Source organism: Lissotriton helveticus, chromosome 12, assembly GCF_964261635.1.
Source record: "Lissotriton helveticus chromosome 12, aLisHel1.1, whole genome shotgun sequence".
In the NCBI taxonomy this organism is placed as follows: Eukaryota; Metazoa; Chordata; class Amphibia; order Caudata; family Salamandridae; genus Lissotriton; species Lissotriton helveticus.
This window is the reverse complement of record NC_136073.1, coordinates 164244903-164269419: the sequence shown is the minus strand read 5'-3', so window position 1 is coordinate 164269419 and position 24517 is coordinate 164244903. Positions and strand designations below refer to the sequence as shown.

Genomic DNA, 24517 nt, shown 5'->3' with positions numbered 1-24517 from the left:
GTTACATTATTCACACCAGACCAGCAATGCCACTAATTGTTGGGTGTGTGGTCGACTCCCCCCTTTTCAGACACCGAAGGGAGTTCTGCCACTCTTTCCTTATCCATTTTCACATAATGGTTCGTGTGGAGCATGGTCCACGTTAACGTCATCCTCAAATGATATGTCCTTTCTTAACAGTACATGTTTTCCAGACAAGCAAGGTCTTCCCCACAGAACAGGGTTAGATCTAGAAAATGAAGTTTACAATTTAGGTAATTATTCTTCGAATTTCATGGTCCTGAATGTTCAGTCTGATACTACTCCAGACTTACCTGCTATGTCAGTACTACCAGTCAAAGGTGAATTATGTGTCCGAAAGAATGGTTCCGTACATGTAGGACATAGTGATTGTACTACTATTGTCAAGTATAGTGACAGTGGGAAATCTATTTTCAAAGCTTCACGTCATTCTTATTTTGTTTGTGGCCAGACCGCATATGTTCGTCTGCCCCTCGATTGGGAGGGAACCTGTTACATTGCCTTCCTACTACCACCAGTTTTTCTAGCCCCACCTGACTACCATAGGAATTCCCACCTAGTACATACTAGACACAAGAGAAACCTCCCGATTGTCGATTATACTGAAACTGCTCTAGAACAATATATAGATATCAATAAAGGTGTCTTCCCTTATTTAGGTACAGTCGTGAATAGTAAACTGATACGTAGATTGACGAGAACCCTTGAAGCAGTAGTGATTGAGACTACTTCTGCTCTAAGTAACTTAACCGAAGAGCAATCCTTTATGAGAATTGTCGTGCTCCAGAATCGTCTCGTCCTTGACGTCATACTGGCCGATAGGGGCGGGGCATGTAGAGTCATCGGATCTAGTTGCTGCATTTTCATTCCTAATAACGCACCGTCTGTTTATTCAGCTATAACCAGACTCCATAAAATTGCCCATATGTTACACCAAGATCCAGGCACCTGGACATGGTCCGGTTGGTTCTGGAATATAATTTCCGCCTGGGGATGGAAAGTATTGTCTTTTCTAGGTATTGCAGTAGCGATCATATTCAGTTGCTGCCTATGTATACAATGTGGCCCTGCGATTTGTGGCATTTGTGCTACCTCTTGTATTCCTAGTCCCAAGTCCCGTTCTAAATCCCGTTCCAAGAAAATTCGAGACGAACAAATGATACTGTATGAAATGATAGATGGTATCATGAATATCGATGTTTCCTGATGGAAACGTAGTGACAAGGAGGGAATGTGGAAAAGTAAATTTTGCCATGTTCTGTGTCCCTACGTGTCCTCCATCTTATGTTATGTGTGCATGATTAATATGCATATGCATCCCCCATGTTTGATTAAAGACGCAATTACAGTTGTGTCCATCCCTAGTATGCCAGTTCCCAGTTCTCGTGAAAGCTACGAGTATTAGGCCTATGTAAAGTTACGTTGCCACGTTTCTCAGTGTGCACGTTATTTCATTGTAAAGTCCCCGTTTCTAGGCCTCAAAAGGGCCCGGACACCAGATTCAGCTCCTGTCTCCTGAACCCTCGCTGAGGAGCGATACAGCCCCCACCTGTATCCTCGACCCTTCACTTACTTCCTGCCTCACAGTGCCCGGCTCGGCCTGGCTCTGCCTACGAGTCTGCCAAGAGTATGTTATGATTTTAGTTATCAGTCCAGCCCTCCTTCTCTGCATTCCTAAGCTACTGAATCGCATCAATAGTTTCCGTCACAGTCTAGCCTTTACGTCTCCATGTAAGAGAAATACTGTATTTATGGTCATTTAATATTCTTCATCACGCACTACATGTAGAATAATGCATGCTCCAGTCTTAGAGTCTGTTAGCCTCTCCCCTCCTGACTTTTAGTTTATATCAACATGTTCTCTAAACATCAGATACTAGATAGTGTTTAGGTACATGTCGCCCTGACTCTCCAGACTCCAGTCTCTGCTCCTAGTACAGAAGTCATAGCCCCCAGCTTCTCCTAGTAACACGTCATTGTCAGTTTGCGCGCACCATTAGGTTAGAGGTCCCGGCTCCTCAGGTAGCCCCCTCCATGTTTCCGCCCCCTTTATGACATATTCTGTTACGTTTACATCACATGTCCATGTATACGCCTCCTGTTACACCTACTTTCACCCTTATCTTTCGCGACTGCTATTGACCACACCCACTGCTCCGCCTACTGTATTCATTGCAATGCAACTGTTTTAGTATATATGCTTGTGTACTGTTATTAAATGTTACGCCGATCCTGATCCTGCCCCCGGCAGCTCTGCCATCCTATTCCTGTGCAGGTTGTCCTGTTCCTGTCCTTTATGCTGTATTAAACCTGCAAACTCCTACTACCTCGAATCTTGACTCTTATTTATTGAGCTATCTGTTATTGCTATGTCCAGTAAAACCTAGATCCGGTATTATTTATTTATATACCACACAGTTTTGAGGAGCCTGAGCAGGAAAAGACAAGGGGCAAATGGGTTTGGGTCCCTGAGGAGCGGCAGCCAGGTAAGGGGACAGGGACAGCCAGCATGGTGGTGAGGCTCTATGTTGCTGGGGAATTCCCAGGTTGAAGCAGCCTGGGGAGGGAACATACCCAGCGGTGGAAACCGGGAAGGGGAGGGTAGCACCGGCAGGGTGTACAACGGCTCCGGGATGCTGGTTGTAAGCAGCAGGGGATTCACTGTGGCCTAACCCGCCAATGACGGAGCGCGCATCGATGGTGGCAGCAAAGAAGTGCACCGGGAAGAGTGTGGGTGTGGTGAGAGGATTGAAGAGAGTGGTACAGGAGACGGTGAGAGAGATGGTGGTCGGCCATAGGGAAGAAAGTGATGAGTGGGAGGAAGGTGAAGTGCATGATGAGGACGATGGAGGGAAAGGGGCCCCTGGGGTCCCAGAAAGGGCAAAAAAGCAAGTTGGTGTTTTTCAGGAGACCAGCAAGGAAAAAGACAAGGCAAGGCGGTGTCGCACTAGAAGCTCAGCTGTCGGGTCAGTGAAAAGGAGACCCAAGGAGGAACCTTTGGTATGAGGGAGTGGTGGACAGCCCGGGGGGAAGGGGCTCCGGTGAAATAGGGAAAATCCTGCCAGTCAGTGGGTGTTTGCGAGGGGAAGGTAAGAGACATGGGGCTAGTAGCCACAGGGGTGGCGAATGTGGAGCCCAAAGGCAATTGGGGGAGTCAGGTTTGGTAGGCGCAGGAGTCCAGACGGACTAAGTCAAAAGAGAGAGGAAAGATGACAAAACTGGTGACAAGCATCACAAGAAACTACCATATATGGGGTTGGGGATGCCATTAGGCTAGCATCTATCTGAGAGGACAAAAAACAGGATTTGGAAACACGAATACGTGGACTTTTTAAACTGTTACACAGGGAAATAAAGGCAAAAGAGGGGTCAAAGGAAGAAGAATAGAAGTTGACCAGACGACAGGGGCACCCATCAATATAGAAATTGGACCTCTGTGTTCCTGATATAAGCTAGGATATGCTGTGAAAAGTACCTAGATAGAGCCATTGCACTGCTGAAATATATAGACAGTATTAGGAAGGCTCAGATGCATTTTTGAGGGTTCCCTTGGCTCACCTATGAGGAAGAGTTCAGGACCAGAGTTAGCATCAACCCTGACAAGCCCTGGGGGGAGGTGGATCAGGAGCTATGGATGCAATGGATGTCGTCCACACAATCTTCAGCATCCACCCATACAGCAAGCGGCCTGGCGGTGACCTATCGGTCCTTTCAGGCACTTCCAACCCAGCAAGGGGTGGAGGAGCTGTTACTTGAGCAAGTGGAGTGAGTGGACCACATCAGTCAGTGGTTGCCACATATGGGGCCTGCTGGAACTTCAACAAAGGTTACAGCTCCAGGCATCCATGTAAGTTTAAGCATGAGTGTTCCAAATGCAGTGGTAGACACCCACTCACTCAATGCTTTACCTTGGCCACTCCAAGTGAATAGTGAAGGTCCACAAAGGGGCCGTTCACGGACTGGCCATTTGAGGACCTGATCATTTCACCATTGGGGTGGTCCCTAAGAAAGACCCTGGGGAGTTCAGGATGATTCATCACCTGTCATGGCCAGTGGGTGAATGAGTCAATTAAGGAGCAACATGAAAGGGGGTGTTCCCTAAATATCTAGAGAGCAGAACGTCTAATTATACATTCAGCCAACCCACAGCAAACACCAACAGAAAAAATATTTATTCAGAAAAAACTTTTTTATTATTGATTTTTTTCATTATATATATAGTTATCATAGAGCATTAATTTCATTTAGTCAGTAAATGAAATTAATGCTCTATGAGAACTATATATATATAATGAAAAAAATCAATAATAAAAAAGTTTTTTCTGAATAAATATTTTTTCTGTTGGTGTTTGCTGTGGGTTGGCTGAATGTATAATTAGACGTTCTGCTCTCTAGATATTTAGGGAACACCCCCTTTCATGTTGCTCCTTAGTTTTCTCGCCCTGGCGGGTTGTTTCCCCTTTTTCGAATTCATTTTTAGATTCAGGGCCCCTCTCTTGTTTTTTGACTGTTTTGGGTGAATGAGTCAATGACTTCATTGCTGAAGAAGACTCCAGAGTACTGTATGCCTCAGTGGATGATGTGGTCCGCTTGGTGAGGGTGTGTGGAGGCGGAGCAGAAATAGCAAAGTGTGATGTCAAGTCTGCTTTTCGGCTACTGCCCATGCAGCTGGTGGATTTTCCGCTATTAGGAATGCTGTTTGAGGAGACCATCTATGTTGACAAAGTCTTGCCCATGTGGTGTGCAATCTCCTGCGCACTTTTTGAAATGTTCAGTACTTTCTTGCAGTGGGTGTTCATTAAGAGTAGGAGGCACAGAGAAATATCACATTACCTGGACGATTTTTTGTCTGTGGGAAAAGGTGGAACAGGAGCTTGTGCAAGTGCTTTACAACACTTTAAAGGCTTGACACAAACATGTGGGGTGCCTTTATCACAGTAAAGACAGCGGGCCCAGCTGCAGGTTGACATTTTTGGGTATAGAACTAGATGGATGGTGCAATTGCACTTAGAAAAAGTGGAGGACATACAGGCTTTTCTATATTTCAAAAGTTGCAGGTGATGGAGATGAAGAAAATCAAATTGAGGAATGTACAGAAATTGCTGAGCTTTTTGAATTTTGCGTGCAGGGTGGTAAGAGTCGGGAGTACTTTCTGTAGGCAGCTCGGAATGGTCATGTCGGGTGCTGTGGTGCCACACCACAGAGTCAGGATCTCAATGGGAGAATCACATTCAAACTCAAGATCCTCGCACACAAGGCACTCCACAACACCGGCCCAGCCTACCTCAACGACAGACTCTCCTTCTACGTACCCAACAGGAAACTCCGCTCCGTCGACCTGTCCCTGGCCGCCGTCCCGCGCATCCACAAAACCACCTCCGGGGGCAGATCCTTCTCCCACCACGCTGCCAAGTCCTGGAATGCCCTCCCCCTCCCCCTACGACAGACCGCAGACCTCCCGGCATTCAGAAGACTGCTCAAGACCTGGCTCTTGGACCACTAGCTGCAGCTCCCCCCCACCCCCCAGCGCCTTGAGACCCTAGCGGGTAAGCAGTGCGCTTTACAAATTCCCTGATTGATTGATTGATTGAATGGGGGTCAGGGCTAATTTGGGTGTCTGGCGGACATTTTGGCCTGAATTCACCTGTGTATCACTGGAGTTTGTAGAGAAAAAAACACAGTCTGGTATGTCCATATATTTTTGCACGCCGCAGATGCTTCTGGTTTTGGATTGTTCTGGGATGGGCATTGGTGTGCGGAGCAATGGCTGGCACATTGGTTGAGGCAAAGGAGGAGCATGGCATTTCTGGAGTTTTTCCTTTTGCTTGTGGCCTTAGTGTGTGAGGAAGTGAATTGCAGAATTGCACAGTGCTTTTCCACGTGGATAACACCACGATAGTGGAACTGGTGGACAGACAGAGGGCGAGAGATCTGAGGGTGTTGAGGCTGATACGCAGGTTCATGTTAAGATGTCTAAAACTGTATGTGGTTTTTCATGCGTAGCACGTGCCTGGAGCTAGCATGATATAGCGGATGCTTTGTCTTGTTCCCACTGGCAACGATTTCGCAAACTGGTGCCTGGAGCGGAGCACTGCAAGACACAGTTGCCGGACGACACCTGGGCCTGGGGGGAGTGAGAGTAGCAGGCCTGGTTGAGAGATCGCTGGCGGAATCCACCCGACAAAGTTACAGATTGGCATGGTCAGAGTTTGGAGAGTTTTTGGGTTCCGGGGTGGCGACAAGGAATATCACAAGACAAGCGGCAGAGCAGGGAGTGTTGAATTTTGCGTTATGTTGTATCGATAAAGGTCTATCACAAACAACCATAGCTGGGAAGTTAACAGGTATATCTTTTTATAGCTAACTATATTTAGGTTTTGACCCTGCTAGAGACAAATTGCTGTGCAGAATGCTGAAAGGTTGAGGGAGGGAGAGGGGTAAAAGGCGGGAACATTGAGGGAAGCCATTACTTTTGAGTTGTTGAGGGAGTTGTTGGAGTTGTTGGAAGTTTTACCAGTTTGTTGCTACAGCACAGTTGAGGTGTCCATATTTAGACTCTGCATGATATGGATGTTTTTTGGGGCATTTAGGGTTTCAGAAGTGCTGGGAATATGGTTGAGGCAATTGAAAACAGATCAAGCAGGATGGGGAAGATGTGTGTGGTTGAAGGAGAGTGGGAGCAACAAGGCTTGCCCTGCGCAGGAATGGCAGGAGGGTGAGTTAAGCAAGAGGTGTTCAGGAGGGGAGGTTTTTTGCCTTACTTCTGGGGAGAGAGTGATGGCGTTTCAGTTGCTAGCAGTATTAAGAAGAGCACTCCAGAGGGTAGGTAGGAAGCCAGCGGACTATGGGACCCATTCCTTCCGTATAGGTGCAGCAACATCGGTGGCGTGTTTGGGTTGGTCTTGGTGGAATATTCAGCAAATAGGACCCTGGTGCTCACGATGTTGTTAGAAGTAAGTAAGGAAGTGAAAAGGGGGGGGTTTGAGTGCAGAACAGAAAGGGAGCAAAAGGGGGGATGGTGAATAAAGAGGGAAACATCCTTTACAACGCAACTTTTACCACGCAGTGCCTTTACGACGCAACTTTTACAACGGAAACCATTACAACGCATTGCGCTGGGGGGCGCTCTAGGATAGGGAATAGGTTTAATTTACTATCCAACACCTTCCCTACTATCCACGGGGACTGGAGTTGGAATAGTAAATTAAACTATTCACTATCCCGTGCCCCAAAGCACAATGCGCTGTAAAGGCATGCGTTGTAAAAACAGCGTTGTAAAGGCATGCGTGGTAAAAGCATGCGTTGTTGTGTCATACATCCGAATAAAGAAGTTATTTGCTGAGGCAAACCATAATTTTTTTTACATCGCAGGATGCGTGAGAGGACCGGGAACCAAGACGGTTACCTGGATTGCTGGACACTTATTTGTGCACTGGACAGCCAAGTATGCGTACAAGCAGTTGTATGGACGGAATCTGGGATTAAGGAGCAGCCACCATGAAGTTTTTTGGTGGAGAAAAAAATGGGGAATGAGATGGGCACTCTACTGCCCTGGTTAACCAAGATGATATCTCAGCGGGTCTGCCCGGATGGGAAACTCATACAGTGCTCGCGCAGCCGTCTCAGACAGCTGACAAGGGGATGCAGCATGCATACTGGGTGACATAGCTCAAGGCGCAGTCTCGAGCCTGGCAGATGACGGTGCGCCTGCCTGTTCTGCCTGCTAATTGGAACAATCCAGCTTCAATGACCAGAGGGGAGGAGGGGCTATCATGCCATCATGCGCTGTGTGAAAAGAAAGCATGGATGGCCTACAAAATAAATCACTTAGTGAAATCGCCTTCGCTGAAACAATCCCCCAGAGGAGGGACAGTTGACAGGAATGGACCAATAGAAGGCCAGCATTTCGCATTGGGAGAAGGAAAAACCAATGGCAATGGGTAGGTTAATCGGAGCAAATAGATAAGGATTCAACAGGTCGATCAAGGCTCGACCTAATAAATACCGACAAAATGCTTGTAAAAACTGTTGAGAGTTCACATTCTGTGCTACAATACTCTGCCCTTTGAGTTGCATTTCCTCGTGTTGGTTTACTTAGTAGAAGCGACGCTGATGCCTTTGTGAAGCTAATTCATGGATAAGGAACAGGCAGTGCCGTGGGAGCTGGCATTCTTCTTAAAAGAATTGGAGGCCGCGTCCTGCCAGTAGGCAGCCCTTGAAGTGCCCGCCCGGCTAATGCTATTTTTAGACCAAAGCAATTTAACAAAACTAGCAACGGGTGAAGAAAGGGGTGAAAAGAGTGCATTGGCACAACAGCCTACTATATGAAAGCACATTCAGGGCGCTACAAAAGAAATCGAGTGGCTTCCAGGGGAATAAACAGTTAAACCGGTGCCAAACTACTTTAAGTCTCAACTTCTGGCAGCCTTGAGCGGTAAAAGGGAAATACAGGAAATTCGAGGTGAGTGGATTACTGGCAGTGTCATTAGCTTTATTCTTTTTTCTTATATCGGGCTTGGTAGCTTGTGGTCACCAGATCTCATCTCAGCATTACATAGACATAAACAGGGAATATTACGCACACATACCATATAAATACATGCATGCAATGACATCTGGCTGTCACCAGATCACATCTCGAATTACATTATTAGGAATACTACATGCAGATACTACATGCAAACTAAATACAAACATACAATGACCGGTTGCTGTTTCAGAACTCATGTCAGCATTACATGGACATAAACAGGAATACTACATACAAATACCACATAAATACATACTTGCAATGACAGCTGGCTGCCCGCAGATCTCATGGCAGCATCACATCGACATATCACATACCACATCCATGCATCCTGAAAGGGGCTCTAGGTCAAGCTAATAGCCTGTTTGCCTGATCCCCTCTGGCTGTAGTTTGAGGGTTGTCCACCTTGTTCTGGATCAGACCTCAGCTTCTCTCCTATGTTTATAGTATCAAAGTCGCCTCCACAGGCACTGCTTTTGTACTGTTGCAGTGAGGAACTTCCTGTCCTATGTTGGCCATCTTGTCTCTCCACCTGCTAGCCTCAGCTTTGCATAAAACCAGCCGCGGCCCGTGCAGGTAAGAGCGGCGAGGCTCGTGGGGGGGATTTTGACAGACGCCACCGCCATGGGAAAAATAATTATTTATTTAATTTTCCCTCATGGTCGTCTGTCGAATCCCCCCCCAACCCAGCCACACCGCTCTTACCTGCACGGGCCGCGGCTGCATATAACCTGTAAATGGGTGGGGGAAACATGAACATGTCACAGAGCGCAAAAGCTGCCCTCCTTGCTTGCTTCATCCAGTCACAGAATCCTAGCGGACATGGCGGTCCGGTGGCGGTCCAACTGCCACATACATAATACTGCGGGCGGATCAGTAGTGGTGGCGGTGATCAGACTGCCACTGTGAGTACAGCGCTCCTACGAACCGCCATACTGGTAATAAGAGAACAGAACCTGTGACATCTACATTTGAACATAAGCTATGCTGCACCCTCCCATACAAATCTTATATTGCACTGCCGTGATGTTAAGCACTTGCACATGAGCTTGTCATCGACATCGTTTGAGTGCTACTGCTATACTGCTGCCTATGTCTACTTGCTTGAGAACATTTTCAGGCAGGTAAGCCTCTTGTATAGATGTGATGCAGTATCTACTTCTGGGTCGTGCTACCTGCCCAGCCACATACTAGTCAAGACGTCTTCAAAGAAGGCACCAGAGTGCCATTACCCAGCCTTGCTTGGCAGTAGGCTGGTGCAGTAGGACTCTCTGCCCCTAGGATGCATGTTGACCCCGGGTGAAGAGCCAATGCCATCTCCAGAACAGGGCACCGCACCTGGCCAAAGCTCGCCATACAAGAAAGACGAAAACCATGCTGTGGTGTACTGTAGCTAAGGATGAAACTTTTGCTTTTTGCAAGGAGAGCAGTTTTAATTGAGTTGTTGATTTGTATTTGATTACGTAAGCATGCATTTTGCTTTACCTCCTTCAAGGCCCCATACATTAAGAGACAGGTCAGAAAGAGTGGGTGCAAATCGCACACTGTTTCTTTGCAACATGTCTATGTTTTTGCGATGCAATCTATGTACTAATAGGTCCTGTCTCAAAATGTCAATTCACATGGGGTTGCAGAATGACTACCTGATTAATATTAGTTAGGCAGGTCACTATTTGTAACCCCCTGTGGTTTGCTATGAACAGAAGAGTAGTAGGTAGCCTGCACATGACATCAGACCCCCATCCCTGCGTTCACATTCGAAAATGGTGAACATTCTTTAAAGCAGCATATGTTCTTAAGGAACAGGCGCGATTGTAAAAAAAGAAAAACATATTAAATTGGGAACAAGTTCATAGATCAGTGCCTACTCTTCCTAAAGGCACCTGACAAAACTCCCAAAGGGGAAGCTGTTAAACAGGGATAGAATTCCCTTTGTCAATGAGTTACCACCTCCCTTGAGGTGTTGCTTACTTTACAATGATTTTTGAACTGCAATTGTCGTCACAAACCATTGATATATTCCAATTGGAAATCTCAAATAGGAGGGGACGACCCTTTCACATCCTCTCCCAATTCAGATTTAGAAAGAGTTGCAAAATTCCTTCTTGCAGTTCAGACAGGCTTTTCCAAATCGGGTTTAATGCGTTGTAAAAAGCAGATTTGTGATTTTGTAAATCTCAGGATTTGCGACTGCAAAAGGGCTTTGAGCATCTGGCCCTATTTTAGTATTATTGGAATGGATTAAAATCCCTTTGGCATAAATGTGATTCGGGCTGATATATTTGTCAAAAAGAGAAATATTACATTGACTGCTTCTGTTGTTAACACACTATGAACCTTGTAATTTGCACTCGCTGTGTGATCACTTGAGCAGTGAGTACTTTCGTATGTTTACCAGTATTTTAATTTTTGTTTGCTGAAACAATATTAATATATTGTGTGGGTACCTTATTTTCTTTTTCTCGCAATCAAGTTTGGTTAATGAGTTTTTCGTTGTTTTATTTACTACTGTGAAGAATAACATCTTGATGCTATTTTATCTTGACTGCCCCTGTTGTGTTTAATTGCTATTTTAGTAAAGTCACCAAAATTTGCTGGGACATGTAAAACAGTCTCAGTGGGGTCTCAATCTTAATTAAAGAGTCCATGCAGGCAACAAAGCACTGCTGGTGCAGCAGAAGTAAAACACAAACTCTGGTGCTGAAACTTCACAGACAATGTGCTATGTCAAGTAATTTAAAGCATGCAGAACACGTTTGTATGTGAGTCTAGATCTTCTGTTTGTTATTGGCTGGCCTCGTTGAAATTCTTGCTCCATTTAAAAAAAAAAAATTACAATTGGGAAAATAGCCCTCCATAAACAGGATCATGAGAACAAAAGTTCAGTAGGCATGGACGTCAGTGGGGGCTCACCAGGAGTTTCTACTGCGACCCCTAGGCAAACTGTTGCGACCCCTGCCACTGTGTTTATGACCCCTGGCCTGGCTCGTGTCTCCTAATCACATCCTATAGGATACAACACAGCAGATGTAGGTTAGATTTAAAATGATTTCATTTATCTCAAACATACTTTGTGCTGGGTGGTGAAGGGCTACATCATGTAGTAAATGTGCTCTATCAGGAGTCCCTTGTACGCAAGTATGGTCGCGGAGGGCTGGGCTGGGCCAAGAATGTTAGGTTTAGGAGCAAGTTGCAGCCTGGTGCTTATTCACACTGCCTGGGCCCTCCTTGCAACATATTTGACGCAGGCCTTAATGTTGCAAGCCCCCTCACTGACAGCATCTTCACCAATTATGCAGGACTCTGCTTCGCAAGCCCCATCAACCAGTCGGTGTGCGATGCATCATGACACAGGACCTTGCATTGCATGTCCCTCGTCGATGACATTCTCGATGACGACACAGGACCTTGCATTGCATGTTCGAAGCTCGTGGAAACCACCACTCCGTGACACATGCTCCACGCAGGACTCAGCAATGCTCCACAACCAGAATTTAAGATACTCTCGTTCAGTAGGCCTAACTGGGTCCCTGTAGCTGCCACATGCTCCATCGTGGTCGGCCTGAACTTGTTTCTGAAGTTATTTATTAAATTTAACTTGTTGGTGTGGGATTTTTCTTGTGTGTTTTGTTTCATTCTATTAATATTTGAAGTACTGCTTAACCCCTTCCATGCTCATGACGAGCTGAGCTCGTCATGAGTTGCGCCGCTCGCATGCTCATGACGAGCTCAGCTCGTCATGTAACGCGGCTTTTAAAAAAAACCGCACAGCGTGAGAAAAGCCGCCGCACGCATGCGGTTAAACACTTTAAACATTGCCTCTGAGTTACGTTTGACTGCTTTTGTGCCAAGTAACCAGAGGGTTGAACACAGGTTAATTTGCAGTTGCTTGTAACTTCACCCTAACAGAGAATTGGGGTTGCTGCTTGAGTAGGGTTTCACCCCCTCAACTTGCAACCTAATTTCTTACACTGTTGTTCTAGGCTGTGACTTGCAAGGTCGTTGTTCTCAACTGCCATATGATCTGTGCCCAGAGGAGACCATTGGGCACAGAGGTCTCTGCTTTCATAGGTACAGTGAGCCCTGCTACAGCATCCAGGATAAAGAAGGGTCACTGTTCTGTTTAGTTTCACATGGTAGTAAGAAGGGGTTTCATGGATCTCTCACATGACATTAAGCTGCAACAGGTCGCATTCAACAAAACAAGAACTCCACCAATATAGCACTCCTTCTATTCTTTTTTTGCTTGTTTGATTGCAGAATGCACGTGAAACAGTGGTTCTATATTTTACAGTTTGTGGATGTTGTTTTTTTGCATGATAATTTGGTGTTAGGACTTAGGGCCAGATTACGACTTTGGCGGTCCTCCTGTGGATCATCAGGCCAGCGCTCCGCGGGAGGATAGCCAAAGCTGTCCTAACACTGTCCGCTTGCTTAAGACTGTAATCCTAGGCGGGCAGACGTGCTGCAGCAGTCCCACAGTGGTGCCACTCTAAGGCTTATAAGAAAGCCTTAGAAAGGCACCACAGTAGGACCGTCGCAGTATGTTCCTGCACGGGAAGGAATGCACCATGTTGTGCATTCTTTACTGTGCAGGAAGTGGGAGTGCAAAAATACAGCCCCCCTGCATGCACTTCCATGCACAGAGGCACAATGGGGCCTGAGGGCCCCCATTGTTGCCTCACCGCCACCCTTTTCATGGCGGTCTCACCACCATGAAAAGGATGGCAGTGAGGCAACTCGTAATATTCTTGGCGGTGTCGCAGCGGCACTGCCAGAATATTGCAGTCTCTGACCACTGCACAACCACTGCAGAATCATGGACCCACCGGCGGTTGCAGAGGTCCTGGTTGGTCCAACCATCTAAGTCGTAATATGCCAGGTGGACCACCAGTCTGGCAGTCTGTGGACCGCCACCGCGACTACAATGGATCGCTGTAGTAGTAATCAGGTATGAAACATGCTATAGAACCACAAACTGCAAACAAATTCTACTCTACGAGCAAAAAGCAAGTGAAACAAACAGTACAGGGGTTATGGTCGCTGAATAAGCGTGTATTCTGCCCGAAACATTTGGTACAAACAGTGCAGTGTTTACAGTCCATATGACTGCCGATCCAGCCAGATGAAACAACTATTTTAAAAGCCAATACATCTAGTTTGGCAAGTGTGCAGGTTTCTTTTTTTTTAAGCATATCACATGCAGAAAAAAAATAAAGATGTAAATAAAAGATATTAAAATAAAGGTGCAGCATATTAGCCCAGGCACACTAGCTCGGGCACTGATGTGCATTCCTTTTCAGCCGAGTGTGCACATGTAATCAGCAGAAATACTGTCACTCACATTGGAAGACAGCCACAGGATGAAGGAGGCTGACCCATTGCCCAGTGCTGAATACTGTTCAGGGCAGAAGCAAAATGTGAATGGTTCTTGAACAGCACAGTGAACGAAGATGGATGACAGCCTCTGAATTGATGTATGTATATATGTTCTCAACTAAGTAAATTATGCAACTGCTGGAATTACAGCTGATTTTTGTATCTGGCTCCGCTATGCACAATGTTTACAGTCTGCGCATCTTCATACAGTAAGCATGTAAGCCAGGAAAAACAAAGTTAGTCTTATGGGTTTTGACAATTCTTATTACATTATGGTTGGGAAAGAGAAACCACCATATTTGGTCATGCAAAAAAGGAGTGAGCTGTCTTCTAAACTGTGGAACAAGCAATAGAAGATGGGATATAACCGCTGGAAGAGAGGCGCAGGGAGGAGACAATTTAAAATCCCATTGTATAGCAGCATTGTAAAGTGCTTTATACTACTGGCAGAGGTGCAAGGCGCTGTTCCTGACACTCTGGAGAGCCAGTCTCCCCCAGAAACGTGGATTTTAATTGGATGGTTGGCATATGCCTATAAAATAGACACAAACATACAAGGAAATTCCAGTAATTGGCTTTGTGCTGTGATCTACTGTTGCTAAGTACTTACCTCAGGGAAGGTGCTGGACAGTGACTGGGGTACAAAATTACTATTCTAACTCCACCAAGTACTTACCTCAAGGAAGGTGCTGGACAGTCAGAGGGGAACATAATTACTATTCTAAATCCGCCGAGTATTTACCTCAAGAAAGTTGATGGACTGTGACTGGGGCTAAAATGACTATTCTAACTCTGCCATCTGCCCAACACCGTTGCGGAATGGGAACCTACTGCCTCAGGTCGGTGGTTCTGACCGCATCAATCGGATAGGACTGTACACAGTGTGGACAGAAACATACATTTTTGGATGGCAGCTTGTGTGGCGGGCATAAAATGCCCACAGCATGAGCTCCCACGATGCCTGCCACACTGTACAGGCATGTTGAGGGGGGTGCCAAAGGTGCCTTCTAGGGTAGTATGCAGAGGCTGCGGAAAGGATAAGGGCCTTGCTAGGTCCCCAAAATACACTTTCCGACAGGAGTTCCATGTCAGAAAGGCCGATGTGGAACTGTTATAGGAAAGTGCCATCATAATCCTGACAGTGGAAATGCCATCCTTAAGGGATTATGAGGCCTTTCCAACTGGCATGGAGCCCGTCTGAGTCGTGTTAGATTTTCTGGCGTGTTTAAACCACAAACTAATGGACGGAGTCTGGATGATAACCCTTATAGATAACTTTGTTATATACATAATTTTAGTATAATTGAAAAGGTCTTGGCTAATACAGACTTTAAAAAGTTAATTGGACTGGAATTGGCTGCCAGCCTCTTGCCTTTGAGAAAGAAAGAAAGAAAGAAAGAAAGAAAGACAAATAGGAGAGAAGAAAGAAGAAGGAAAAAAGAGAGAAAGAGGGAAATAAGAGAAGAAAGAAGGAAGGAAAGAGGTAAAGACATATGGAAGAAAGAAAGAAAGACAAATAGGAGGAAAGAAAGAAGAAGGAGAAAGAAGGAAAGAGGGAATGAAAGAAGAAAAGAAGGAAAGAAAACAGAAAGAAATATGGACAAAAGAGGGAAAAAAGGAGAGAAAGAAGAAATTAAAACAGAATAAAGAAAGAAAAAAGGAAAGGAGGAAAGAAAGAAAGAATGAAAGAAAAAAGGAAGATAGATAGAAGGAAGGAAAGAAAGAAAGAAAGAAAGAAAGAAAGAAAGAAAGAAAGAAAGAAAGAAAGAAAGAAAGAAAGAAAGAAAGAAAGAAAGAAAGATAGATAATGAAAAAAGGAGCAAGGCAAAAGGGAAGATCCGAAAAGGGCAGGGGAAGAAGAACAGAAAGGAGTGACAGACAGGCTGTTAGGGCCCAATTACGAGTTTGACGGTGTAGCGGTGGATCAGCCCCGCCCCCGCACCGCCAGGCCCATGGCCGGACCGGCAGCCAGATTATGAGTTAAATGCGTGTCAGGTGGGCCTCTTTTGGCGTTCCCATGGTGGTGCCTTTAAAAATAGACACCGCAATGGAAACGCCAAAAACAGTTCCTTCATGGCATGGACTCAAAAGTCCCACCTAGCCAGTCCCGCCCAGCATATTGCGGCCTCTGGACCTCCGCACCACCTCACCGGCAGTTCCCTGGCGGCGGTCCCATGGCTGTCCCACCTTCCAAGTCGTAATAAGGCTGTCGGGAGACCGCCACGCCCCCACAAGTCTGGCGGTCTGTGGACCACCAGTCTCGTAATCAGGGCCTTAGGGTTGTTAAGAAATAGCACTATCACAAGTTTATATTTAGAGTGAGCTGCTTGTATGGCGTGAAAAAGCAGCAGTCAGAAAAACAAAGGGATTTACAACAGCATTGACAGGAGACTGGAACTGATAAAGCTGGAATGTGCCCTGTGCTCTCATCTGGTAGACCTTTTCCTGCTATCACATCAGGCGCTATAAACAAAGGATCACTAATCTAATAATAAAGTAAAAACAAAAACACTGGCACTAGGGATAACTACCTTGTTAGAGGTCGTGCTCCAGGTTAAAGGGTTAAATGCAGTCACTCAAGGTGAAGTTATCAGATGTATGACGGAACAATGCATGCCTGTACCATGCAAAACCTTTGCCACGCAGTCTTAACCATGCATACACCTTTACCATACACGTCTTTACTACATATGTTTTTACCACAAACATACATAAAGGCACATTATAAATACCATTACCACGCATACTATTTCCACGCAATCCTTTACTACGCAATATAACAAATAGAAAATGGCAATAATTATAAACTAAATAAACAGTAATACATACGGATAGTAAACGAGAAAAAAACATGTTTAAGAAACGATATAATCATGATGGAACATATTATATTATCACAACATTCTATGAATTAAATGATTTTGAATGGCGAATATCCAAACAGCATACCACAACACAATGCAATATATCACAAAACTATGCTATCCATCGCAGCCCTATGCAAATATTTTCTAACAGAATACTGCCACACAAACCAACTCAAAACAATGTAACACTACGCAAATTTCCAAAATATCCTTATAAATCGAGGCAACACAACACAAAATAAGGCAGCGCTTTACAGATTTTTTTTTCACATTACACAAAAATACAAATTATAAAGCATATCTGAACATAGTAAACATATTTTATACAGATGTTTAAGAGTTTTGTCATGTATATATTCATCTTTATTTCATTTCAATTTAAGTAATGAGCCTTTTCCTAAATCAAGATGGCTGTTGCATACTGTGAAAAAAGTCAAAAGTACTTTATTTTTCACAAAGAAAATTAATATACATTTAGTCACTTTTTAAACCAGGAAAACAATACTTTCCAACAGATATTTTATTATGAATTATCGAACTTCCCCATAAAACTTATAAAAGCAGCCACCCACTATTTTGTATTAAGTGGTACACTGTCTTCTTATGTGACCACACACAGCAGTGAGGCCAGAGGAGTAGAGCACACCCATTTTTAAATATTGCCTTCTATCTACACAAGTGAGTATAACATTAAAAATAATTGCCATATTAAAATACTAACGATATACCCAGAAAACATATTTGTACAAAATAATTTTTCACTTATTAGACATTGCCAAGGTTATCTTCAGCCCACATTTTGAGGACATTTGCTACAGTATCATCAATGTAAGTTAGCTTTCAACTTTTTTTTCTCAAGAAGTATGATAGCAAAATAATAAATAAATTAGAACCTATGATTTACTCAACATCAAGTTGCTGATCGCGATCGTGTAAAATAAACCTCCCGGCGATATTCTCAGCGCGGGGAGGTCAGGTTGCTCATTGCAAGTGGTCGCGTATGCTCATGACCGCTCACGATGAGAAACTACCAGTCCGTGTTGAGAAAGCTGCCTCTCGAGTACAAATCTACTTGAGTGGCAGAAAATGACCGCTTGCACTGTGCAAGATGCCATTTGCAATGATTGCACAGTGCGGATAAGCATCCGGCACGGTGCAATCAGTGCGATCAGTATTTTCCCTCCCGCACTACGCAGTTTGCGTAGCTTGCATAGTGCGAAGTGCACTTCGCCACTATGCAAACTACGCCCAGGGTTAATCAGGGGTAGTAAGCGCTATATAGATGAAATTACAATTACAATTAAAGAGCACTCTGCAAAAAAAGAGGTAATTAAAGATGCTATACATAAGGGTAAAAACAGTAGCGGTTGTTGTGACTCTGTAAGGTGCTGGCCTAGCCAATAGCTTGGAAGATGCTGGCCTACCGGTATGTAGTCAATAGCTTGGAAGGGGGTAGAGTCTAAGCAGGACCTGAGGTGGGCTTCTATAGAAGCAAAGTAAACAAGGTTGAGTGTGAAATTATCCGAAGCATAGCAGTGCAACCCTAATGAAGAAGAGGCACACAGTGCAGCTTACCAGTTTTGATAAATCTTTATGGTTGGTCACAGAATATTGTTGCCAGTCCTCAGTATGATACAGTCTGGAATGTATCTGCTTGTGAATGCAGGTCGCTCTTGTTTACTATTTAATGGGACTTCAGCGCAGGAAGTTTTCATGAACCAGAAGTCCCAGTGTCACAGGCAGGAGATCTGGAATTTAACTTGTGCGGTAATGGCCATAACATTGATTGAAGGTATATGTTTAGTTGGAGACTGGACTGAGCAATACATGGGATAAAGGAGTTGTGGGTCCTTTACCTTGTGACAGGTAAATGCAAAACAACTAGAATAACTAGAGGAAATTTGTGTGAAAAGTCTTGTTAATTGATTGTGCAGAGTTACAATGATTTATAGTGGGACGTGGTGATCCATTGATAATAGTTTCGGGACATAATATGTTCTGAGATAAAACTAGCATGAAGCATATCAATATGTCCATGATCCTTCAGGGGACACATTTATTAGCAACATAATCAAATGGATGGGAAAGAGGGTATTAGAGAGAAAGGAAAATGTACATGTCGATTTCTAGTGCATCTGAAACACATCTGGTTAGGGTCAAAATGAACATTTTTGCTCTGCCTGGGTACCATGTTTGTTAGAGCAGTGTTGTCTTGAGTGGTGTAGATATGTTTGGTGTAGATATGTTTGTTATGACAGTTGTGTCCTCAAGGCAGCCAAATGGTATAGAGGCTTGGACATATGGAGATTGTCCTATGGGGTGAGGTTTGTGGTCTCATACTAGGAGTAATCTAGTCAGAAAGATCTGATATATAGTGGTTGGGAATCCATTGGGGTAACAACAAAAACATATATATAAAATAGTGAGTCAGCTCTAAGTGGTATCCAATATGACAGAATATCCTCAAGTATCTGAGTTTCATAGCATAAAATACTGAGAAAAATCAAATGTGGCATAATGTTCAAGATTGTGAATTTGGTAACATAAAATAGTGAAAATAACAAGAAGCTGTAATGTATAAGGAGAAGTCTTAAAGGGTGGTGTATTATGCAGTATTTGATAATCCTTTGGGGCAAAAACAATATTATAGATATTATATATAGTACTGAGTCAACTCTAACTGGTATCTGATAGGAAGGCTGTTGTATTTGTTCAAGTCTACAAGTTTAGATAGAAGAATAGGAGGAATAACAGTGTGTGCTAGTAGTCAAGTTTGAGTAGAATAATTATTGGAAATCTATTGTTGTGTGATGTCTTCCACTTTTATTTTTACAGATGATGGACTGCATTGTGAATATAACAAGGAAAAAGTATTATGTCATTTGTATGACATAATATTTTGTCCAGGGTGTGGGAGCATTTAACAATACTTGATTGCCAGTACACATGTGTAGCAAATGTTTTGTAGCAGTTAAAGGTTTGGTGTTAGATTATAGTCTTGCGTGACAATGAAACAGGAGGGTGCCTGAATGGTTGTAAGTAAAATAAGAAAAGGAAGAAGTGGAGCCCTACAGGTCTATCTAAATCTATGTTCTTGTACTAAATTGAAGCATATTAGCTAAGACTTTGTTATGTCTAGAGATTTAGGGTCAGCTCCGTCAAGGTACATAAATGACATTTATGTAATTTATCACTCATGGACCTTGGAAACTTGGCACCTGAGTAGAGTGATATAAACCAAATAGAATTGGCATTTATAAGTGGAGGGAATTGCACTTGGTGTTTAGTGATCAACAGTGTATGTAAAATACATCTGCTCATATTCAGACCAATCAAGAGGGACATTAGTGCAACTAATAGTGCATTTCTGCTTCTTTGTTCAGACCGTGGCAGAATATATTCAGTTTCAAAATCCATTCACTCTGCCTTTTTCGAAGTCTCAGTTCTCTATTTCCTCCCCTCGGAAGTTATGATATTTCTTCAATTCCAAAAAAGAAAAACACTTTGTTGTGTACATGATGTTGCATGTAGTGTTCTAATAGTGCTGTTTTAGTTTATGATTTGTGTATGTTTCTATAGAGCTCCTGAATCCTTATTTTCAAAGGTTGTAGCGCTGCCTACTTAGATGTTGCAGCAGGTACATTTTTATGAAATAGATGACATGCTGTTGCAGTTGATTCACTGTTTGATCTTGCACTTATTTAATCTCTTGCACTCAAATTGCCTTTTCCAATATGCTGTCATAACAGGGGAAAGGTATAATGCAGGAAATAGGAGGTAATCATCAACATCATCATAATTTTATTTCGATCACAAATATCTTAAAAGTACATCACAGCCAAATACATACAAGCATAAATTACAGACATCAAGATGCCTATGAAAGGCCAAATAGTAAGGTCTTCCATAAAAACACTCAAAAATGCCATGTGAGAATAAAAGCCATATAAAAATACATATCATATGCATAAAATATATATTATTAAACAAGCTATAGTATTGCAATATTGTCAGAATAAAATGTGTGTACATTTAAAAATGCCTTTTAAACTGCAGTTGCAGACTTTAGAGGTGGTTGCACATATTTTGCAGTTCAACCACTATGAGTTTTTATTTCCCAATTGTGTTACTGGGATGAAGATTATTAAATGTTCTCATCTCCTGGGAACAATTATATTGCAATGTTTTGGTTCTTCTTTTACTTTTGGAGTTAATTGATGTTTCGGGGTTTTGCAACATTATTATTTTTGGGTTCTTCCCTACGTCCCTAAGAAGTGTACTAGGTTTCCTGTTTTCAGGATGTTTGCATACATATGCTCAATATTCATGTTGCCACCTCCTCATGTTTAGTTAGTAGGCAGGCTGGAACAGGAAAAGATGTCATACCACAGGCCCTACTACAAGTTTCCCACATGTTTTGATCAAAGCTGGATCATGTGTCCACTGTGATATTAAAGTAGCAACACATGTCTGCAATGCCTGAATGGACTGCTTAAAAATAAAATAAGCAAGATAAGGGCCACAATTAAGGGAAAGAAAGACATTTTTTTTTAAAGAAAAAACAAAAACAATTTATTGCCTATGGATTACCCTGTTCTCACTCAGACATATTCCAAGTTCTGATCACCACTTGACGCCACATCAGCTTGTCACTGAACAATTAATACATTTATCAGTACCAGCAACTAGACCTAAAAGTGACGCTGAAAGTTCTTCTTAAATTATGAAAATTGAAATGTAAGAGTATTTGTATGAGTTAACGTGCTGCAAAGTTTCTTTCTACTCAGGTATCCAAGCGGAAGAAGAAGGGCCCCATCAAACCTGAGCTCCCACATATCCGTCCTGGAACACAGTTTCACCAAGAAAAATGTCAGACGGCGATCAAAAATTTGAAGGACATATTAAAGTCTTAGACTCTTCACCATCAAGTGTCTGCATTGCCAAGAGAAAAGGATTAACATAACAGACTTCAGGGTCGACCCTGCACCCCCTCAGCACTGAACGATGAACTAGAGGAGGGTAACTTGTTCCCATTGACTGTCCCAGAAGAAGACGATGATCGTTTGATGGTCTATGGACTCAGCCGCCGCCACAAAGAAGTGTCCTAACCAAAGTTATGTATTTGTATTATGTATTTGACATTAATGTCTGAGTGGCACTAGGAACTTTTAATTGGTTCACTGTTATTTCTCATTGTAGTGATAAAAAGGCTTGTATTCCTCAAAATGTTGAAGTTGCCAATACCACTGTGTACCCCATGTCACCTCCCAATCTACCTGCTAGCACATGTGTACTGGAAATGGTCCCCGCAGTAATGTAAAAGGTTCAACATCCTCTGCCAGTACAGTCAGCACCTCAAATACCTATGCACACTGTGTGGCCTCATCACCTTCCCCTGTTGAAAATAATACTGAAAGGGACAGTACCACTGTTTTGATTTATTTTAAAAGTTTTGTATAGCGCTAGCTAGACCTGAAGTTGTCAGAGCGCTTTACATACATCCTGTAAAATAAAGCAGATGGAAATTGCATTACATAGTAAGCAGGCAGTAAGGACGCAAATCAGGGATAACAAAAAATACAGCATGAAAAATAAGGTGTTTATCACAGTCCGGTCACCAACTATCCTTGAATGTCAAGAGAGAGGAGTAAACTCTTATATTGAAGTCTAGGTTGGTTGGCGTTGGTCACACTACGCCCCCCACTATTGTCTTGTCATTGTAGGGATGCTTATAAAAAAAGGGAGGTACCCTACTATTTCAAATAGGGACAGGGTAAGTACAGGTTACAAAACACAGAGTCCCGAATTCAAAAGCTATCAATTCAATAAACAGGAGAGAGAGATAAAGTTGTGTCAGTAAACATCACAAAATTGAAGAAGTACCAAATAGTTAAAAAGGATAACTTGTATCTATTTATTACGTTCACATATCATAAGAGCAATACATTCCACGGGTTAAAAGCAATTCATACAGTTTATACAATAAAAACATTTTATACAATCAATTTAAAAAAAGCTCAATTTTAAGAAAACAAAGGTCGACGCAGCGTTTTGGTGATTTAGATGATGTTCACCTTCATCAGGACAGTTTTCTCTCGCTAGTTGAGGGTTTTAATTCCTTCTAGCTTCGTTCTCGTTGTTTAGATTGGCACAGAGAAAGGTGGATTTATAATTCCCCTTTCGTGCAGACTTGCACTGGATAAGTATTTGAGACGGATGGACCTTTGTGATGTATTCCTATAGGTACTGTATCGATTCCCCTATTCCTGACCCTGGTCTGGTTAATAATTAACTAGCAGCCATCCAACGGTGCAAAAACCGTTATCTGATTAAGCCACACCACGGCACAGAAGCGCATTATCTGATTAGGTCATAACGCATGCCATCTAATTAGACAAGCGATATTCCTCCAGCCCCTGATAAGGCATACGGAGTTCTCAAAACAAATCAAACCTACAGCGACCTGGGAAATTCCCATAGCCATTGTTTTGATTTCACAGAGAACTTCAGCAAAAGAATGTGCGAACGAGCCCGTTCATATGACATCCTTATTGACGTATATATGTCCATCCTTACGTCAATCTCGGCACCTTTCAGGTATAAATATTACCGACATTGCCTTAAGCAAACACATGCGGTGGTGACGAGATCGGAGCAGCGAGACGTGCCGAGGAGCCCAGCAGAGAGCGAAGCCCACAGGCGCTGCCCCGCCTTCCTGACGCGCTGAGAACGAGACGCTGCCTTTCTCCTGCTGAGAAATCCAGCTCCGGCGCTTCCAAGCAGCCCTCGCAGGCAGCTGGAATATCAAGACCTGGGATAAGAGATACCAGCCCTCCATCATTCTAGATCTCAGGTACAGAACTGAATAACCCCTTGCAGAGAATTCTCGAATCAGTCCCTTGGCAAACAAACTTAACTTAAACTGCTACTTATTTACTCCCGCCCACGTATTAGGCTTAGGTCAGGTACACTGGGGTAGGCGTGGTTAGAAGCACCAGTTGAGTATGATTAGTCAAATGTATATATGTATGTATCTATTTTATCCATTTGAAGGTATCATATGGCTTAGAAACCATATCAATGCTTTTACAGTATTATTTTATAATTCTGTCTTTACTGTATGCACTTTACTTAACTATAAGTATTACAATAATAGCGATTCATTTCTCTTGTATGAGAAAGGAGACTTATCAATAAATAACATCTTTTATTGAACACGCCCGTCTTTTCCTTTTCTCTACAATCTGGTGAAACTAAGAATGCACTGAACTGACTGAGTAAAATAAGTTGTCTTTTGTTTTCACACAACTCTAGAGATACACTCTTGATTAGGGGAGAGCAAAGTTGTCATGTTCTATGGTTGTCAGAAACTAAATCCCTTCTTGTCTATCCAGGGAGGTTAAAATCCTCCTTGCCTATTCGAGAAAGTTTCTAGTGAACTCTGAGCTAGCTGGCAAACACAAAACTTTAAGTCTAATATCGTCGGTAGAAGACCTAGTTAACCTCTGCCCTAGGTCTATACTATTGAAGATATTATTCCAATGCGCAGAGCCTATTGGGATGATAGGAACTACACTACATGGCGCCCAACGTTTGTATAGGCGATAAAACTAACGCAAGACATTAGAGTAACTCAGTCGTGCTTTTTCACACAGAACCCCTTTTTTCCCATAATACTCCAAAGACGTCTGGAGTGGGTGAAAGGTCATATCCGCCAAAC

General features: G+C 43.3%; 1 long non-coding RNA gene across 1 annotated transcript; it reads left to right on the top strand.

Annotated features, from left to right (window-relative positions):
• The first annotated feature begins 8048 nt into the window (after window positions 1-8048).
• On the top strand, window positions 8049-24012 carry LOC144798798 (uncharacterized). The gene is made up of 2 exons (XR_013603651.1): window positions 8049-8482; window positions 21585-24012. It is a non-coding gene; the product is annotated as an uncharacterized LOC144798798 (long non-coding RNA).
• Window positions 24013-24517: the final 505 nt, after the last annotated feature.